A 6,316-nucleotide genomic window follows, 5' to 3' on the forward strand; every position below is an offset into this window, starting at 1 on the left:
CAGTTTTTGTTTTCTATTTCATCAAATGAATTTATTAAGATATTTAAAGGATTAAAGAATTATGATTTATTTACAGAGAGGCAGAAAGGATAATAATACATTCTTCAAGTTTTCTCTAAGCAGATCTCCGTTTTTTGTGGTTTTTAAAAATCAAAAGGAAAAATTAAAGTCGAATTGATTCTGGAATTGATATTTCTAACTACTTTACGACATTTAGACAAGTAGGCTTTAATATGAAGAGTGCAAATGTTTTAATTCGGGTGCTCATAATTATAAATTTAACACAACATAACCTTTGCAGTTTCTAATTTTTTTAATAGAGTTTATGATCCTTCAGTAGAACTTACACATCAACATGTTTTATAGTACTGGATTAAGAAACGTGTATTATGTTCCAACCTTTTCAAATTTCTTTGACTTGAAACTTGAGAGTTCTCAACCTGTTCAAAGTTCTATCTGGTTTAGATTAAGCAGCGTGTACTTTGTTACAAAAAAAAAAAACTTAAAATTTTAATCTTTTTGGATATTTACCTTTTATAGTGAGAAGCATGTTTTTCATTTGTGCATGTGTTATTTATCAAAATAAGTCTCTCCATGTAAGCTAATCTGATCAATTTCTATTTATTGTAGCTCCATTACTATATATTAGAAAACTCACTTTCAATGAGAAGAAGAAACAACTGATAGTTTCAGCATGAATATTGTATCTGACTTTGATGGAACTATATACAAAGCACAATTCCATGATGGACTATGAGCCATTGTCAAAAAAATTGAACATGATGAACAAGACAAAGTTAAATTTAGTACACAAGTATGGTTTTTAGCTCGGTTGCATCATTACGATAGTCAAATTAGTATGTTTTTCTGAAGGGCATGAGAAGCATAGCTAAAATATACGATATCTATTGATGTAATTTAGATATTAGTTTGTTAAATAAGCAAATATACGATTTTAAGTATTAGATACATAAATATCAAACAATTTAGTCATATTTAAGTAAATCTACAATAATGTATTGATCACATGATTTGCATAAAGGGAATATGTGCATATTTTTAGAAACAATGACTAATTGTCTACCATGATCTTGGATGCTTTGTGATGCGAGAATATATTTATCATTTCTGCAACTCGCCTATCAATCAAGTAACAATTCCTTCAAATAATGTGTTGTTGGACAATAACTTTGTTGCTAAGTTGCATTTTTTTACATGAAATAAAGTTATTTTTCTCAAATAATATAAATATGATAATGAGTAAGAAATAATGTAAGAAGCATTTTCTATCAATTTCAGGTCCCTAATGTTGGAATCCTAGACTCCAATTGTAGCAATAATAGCAATTTGATTGCTAATAATTCAAAAAGTTCTGATTTTGCAATGTCTCCATTTACAGGTTAATATATGAATTTTGCTTTTAGAACAATCATCTTAAAAACCCTTGATTGCTTTAAAATGCTGAGTTACTTACTTTGCATTTGATTTCAATTTGAACTCTTTGCTTACGAACTTAGAAAGGGCAAAAGTATTTTGCTTTTGCTGTGAGTGTGAGAAAATTGAAAGAGCAGTTTGTAACATCTTAGCAAATATGCATTAACTCCGTTTCAAGTAACAACAAATTTTCTTATATATGCTAATAATTGGCTAAAATTATGATTGGGATGGAGTTTTAGATTCGCTCGATTAAAGGGTAATAAGTGGCTTACGAGCCTGGTTGGGCTCGTGGCGGGTTTTATATGCCAATTTTGTTCACTTTGTGCGGCTAGTGAAAATATTATGTCCGTCATCCGCACATGCGGACAACCAAATGTCAGGCGACATCTCAACATACACGCTGAAGTAGCGCCCGGTAATGCCGAGCTCTCGCCCGACCATTGATACTCCGCATGTAATATTTTCTTGTGCCGCTAGGGCTGCGGAAATCAATGAGCTTTCACCCTGCACTAATCTCAACATTAGCACCCACACCAACGGCTTTTAAGTTGTTGCAATATTCAAATTAAAATATTGTCTCCCTCTTACAATGGATCAAATTATATAATTTTTTAAACTCTCTCTCTTTCTCTCTCCCCTTCCCATTCATAAATCCTATTCGAAATAGGTTTTACGAAGCATCACCTACTTCCATGTATGTGCAACTTAAACCCTTACTCCCATCTTGCTCGCATAAGCTTTTGAATTTCAGCTTTTCAAAAGCAAGAACAAAATTTGCAGAAGTAATTGTTCACTGGACAATGTTGTCAAGAAGATTTCAGAAGGATTTTAAATACATCATTATTTGTTTACTGCTGTGATGTGAAACTGTTTCTACATCAATATATAAGATTTTCTTTACAATCAACATAAAAAATATAGTGTTTTCTTTCCTTTCTTCTGAATTATTTTTTTATTAATTGATGTTTATTAGCTACTTGTTTGTGCCCTCATATTGAAATTTTTTATGCTCCCTTTTTGAACTAACTCTGCTGCTGCATTTGGGATAAGTTTTATCTATTTTATATACAACACCTAAAGCTTGATACTTAGATGTGTAATGATTTAGTTTCAAAATCACCTCAAAATAGGTGCATCAAAAGGGTGTATTTCACTTCTAAAAATGTTAGCATTAATGGTATTCTTGATGTGACGTAAAAGTTTTGAGTTTTATAAAGGTAAATAATAAAGGTTTGGCAGTATTTGCGGCGGTAATAAAACTATCGTGATAAACACCTCAATCGCAATGGTAAAAACCACAAATCACAAATATTAGAGCTGTTTTAAACTCTCCTTTGCATGATTTTAAAAACAACATTTTGCCTAATCTTTTGCCGCTAATCACCCAGTAACCCATCCACCCGCATTTTAATTCGTCGCAAAACCTAGTTTAGTTTTTGTTCAAAATCTTTAAAAGGATTTAAGACATATCATCAGTCCACATGTTCAAAATGTTCATTACATGTAGATAAACTATGTTATAATTTTTTTAGTGAGGGATTATCTTTGGGTAAAGTGACATTCTATTATATGGATGAAAAATCTTTAATCTAGGCTCATAGATCTGTGCTTAGACATTGTGACAATATTGCATCATACGGAGAAACTTTTAATAATACATAGAAAAGAAGACACATAGATCCACATCTTACACCATTTGATGTTAACAAGTTTATCAATGAAAGACTTCAAGAGTGGTTTAAAAATGAGGTAAAATTAATACATTACTTATTTTTTTAAAGATAACTCTATAATGTAGTGTCATATTTCTTTTATGCATATTAGGAAAGTCAATGATTCTTCGATATCTGAAGAAATAAGGTAATATCTTACACCGTATGATGTTAACAAGTTTATCAATGAAAGATTTTGCGATTGGTTTAAAAATGAGGTAAATTTTATACATTACTTATTTTTTAAAGATAATTGTATTATGTAGTGTCATATTTCTCTTATGCATATTAGGAAAGTTAATGATTCTTCAATATCTAAATAAATAAGAGCATTTGCCAATGGCTCTAATAGAGTTGCACAAAAACATAAAGGTTTTCACATGAATGGGCTTGAATTTCATACTAAAGATTATGGAAAAATAAAAAAATTCAAAATTATGGTGTTGTGAATACCAAAGAAGTTGGCAATTTTGTTTATTATGGTCAATTGAATGATATCATTGATATCAATTATTTTGATATATTTAGAGTTGTGTTTTTCCAATGTGATTGGGCTAGCACAATTGCTATTAGTATGAAATAGGATCAATTTGGTTATAGATTGGTTAACTTCTCACTATTAATTCATACCGGAGAAAAGTAGGAACAAGATCCGTTTGATTTTTCATCTCAATTTGAGCCTATTTTCCACATTCAAGGTCATAAAAATTCACATTGAAATGTAGCTGTGAAAGTTAAATCACATAGAGTTCTTAAATTTATTTGCACTTTCTATACTTCTTAATGTTGTTCCAAGAGATATTTGGTTCAACTAACAAAATGGAGTCATTTTAAAATAAATTTGATTCAGCTATAAATTAAATATAATTATTTTTTTAAAATTTACTAACACATTTATATATTTTATATAGAAATGACAGGGGGGCCTTTATTGAACCGAGAAAAAAAAGTTGTATCACGGAGCCTGTCTAGTGAAGGGGATAGTAGTAGAGTTTTTGAAGCCCCTAATCTTGCTCATTCAGAGTCCGAAGAGCATGAAAACAACGACACTCACGATATAGTATGGCAACCACTCCATAGTACTAGAGCGCATGCATTTCATTCTGATGACGGAGTTTGGCTCGTTGGTATGTATTTTGCTTATTTGTCAGCATTGATTTGCTATTTTTAACACAAGTAGTTTTGCAATTGACATATGGTTTATATCACTGTTTCATTTGATTTGTTAATGAATTATGTATTAGGAATGTTTTGTAATTACATATTCCAGATGATCAGGGTACCACAGTGAGATGTAGAGGCTGCACTACATGTCCCGATATTCAGAACTTACCAACTAGGATGGAGGCACACATTGAGGCCAACGAGAATGGCGTGCCTTGTAATTATTTAGAATCCACACTTTTGCAATCTTATTTGGGTGTTCTTGCTAGAGACCCAACAATGTCTTCAATATCTTTTTTCAGATAGGTGTAATAAGGGCATAAAGCCATTTAAAAGAAGAATGTTAGCAGAATGGAGATAATGTACAAATATTTTGTCTAATAACTATATTGTTCAATTAATTGTTGAATTTTTAATTAATTTATTACTGAAGCTAGATATTAAATTCTTATCCTTACATGTAGTCTAAATTTGAATTCCTAGGGCATATTCGATACTTGATTCTCCAATCACTTGGTGTAACATGGAAGAATGATAAGACCAATTTGAAGGCGTGATATTGGGACAACAGACCTATTAAAGAGATTATGGAAATTGTTCCAACTGGAGTAGATGACTTGCAGTGGTGTTAATTTGTAAATCAATGGTCGCAACCAGATGATACGTTCAACATTAATTAAAGTTTTGTAAAAATCTAAGTAAGTCAATATACTCAATATACTCAAGTTATGACCAATAAAATACACTTTATGTTATTTGATACTATTTTATCTTGGCTTAAACCTTTATACTAATTTTTTTTTTGCAAGAGAGGGCTACTAAGAATAATGAAAATGCAAAAAAACAAATATGTTCGCATACAATGGGTCGAGCGAGCTCTATAAAAAAAATAAAAAATAAATGGTATGAGATAGAAGGCAATTATGGATATTAAGTTTTGAACTCATTATATATTAATTTTTAATTTATTTTATTTGTGTAGGCCACACAAGGCAGATTGATAAATTAAAAATGGATCATGGTCTTCTGAAGGTGCAAGTCTTCGATGGGTATAATTAATTTTGATTATGTATATTGATAAATTTATTTTTTTAAAATAAATTTAATACAAACATGCACTTTAGGTACAAGCTTGTGAGCTTCTCGCAGAAAAAAAAAAATTAACATCAGGGTACAAGCTTGTGAGCTTCTCGCAGAAAAAAAAAATTAACATCAGAGGGTTTGGAGTTCAGACTCAGGGTTTGGAGTTACTCCAACCTAATTTTTCACACATAGCATAACCACTACAGAAGAGAGTAGTGAAGGAAAGAGTTTTGCTCGAGTATCCAAACTTGAGGAGGAAGTGCATTCTTTAATATCCGAGTTTAGAGAATTTATGCAGCGTTTTCTTTCACGCTTTTCATTATATGGTTCTCAAAATGTGTGCTAAACTTGAAGTTCAAATATTTCATAGTATTATTACTCCTTATAATATTATGGTTTAGTAACACATTTTTTATGTATAGGGAAACAATTAACAACTTTAGGAAGAAGGCTACATTGAAGGAGATATAAAGAATGTTAAGGTTATATGAATTATGTGTAACTATAACTATTCTAACAATGTTATTGTGATAGAAATATTTTTAGTTTTATTACTTGTAGATATATTAGTGTGTTATTGGACTATTTGATTGGTAACACTTTATTTTCTATTTTCTTTTCTAAAGTTTTAACTTTGTGAAGATATTTAATTATAGATTTTATTTTCTATCTTGAGATCTAATATTTTTATCTTGATCACTCATCTAAGCAGTTTAGCTTTATCATCAACTGGCCCCATTTTTTTTCTTCATAATGTTATGAACTAATTGTAATTTTTTCTGTGTTTTCTGGTTGAAGGTAGTCCAACCTACAACTCTTTTTTTTATCAATTTTTTTTTCTCATTTTATATTTTTCTAATACTTGTGTTGAAATTTTGAATTGCCGTGATATTGGATTGACACTTGTTGGCTGGAGAAAA

The sequence above is a fragment of the Phalaenopsis equestris genome, unplaced genomic scaffold (genome assembly GCF_001263595.1).
Source record: "Phalaenopsis equestris unplaced genomic scaffold, ASM126359v1 Scaffold000103, whole genome shotgun sequence".
In the NCBI taxonomy this organism is placed as follows: Eukaryota; Viridiplantae; Streptophyta; class Magnoliopsida; order Asparagales; family Orchidaceae; genus Phalaenopsis; species Phalaenopsis equestris.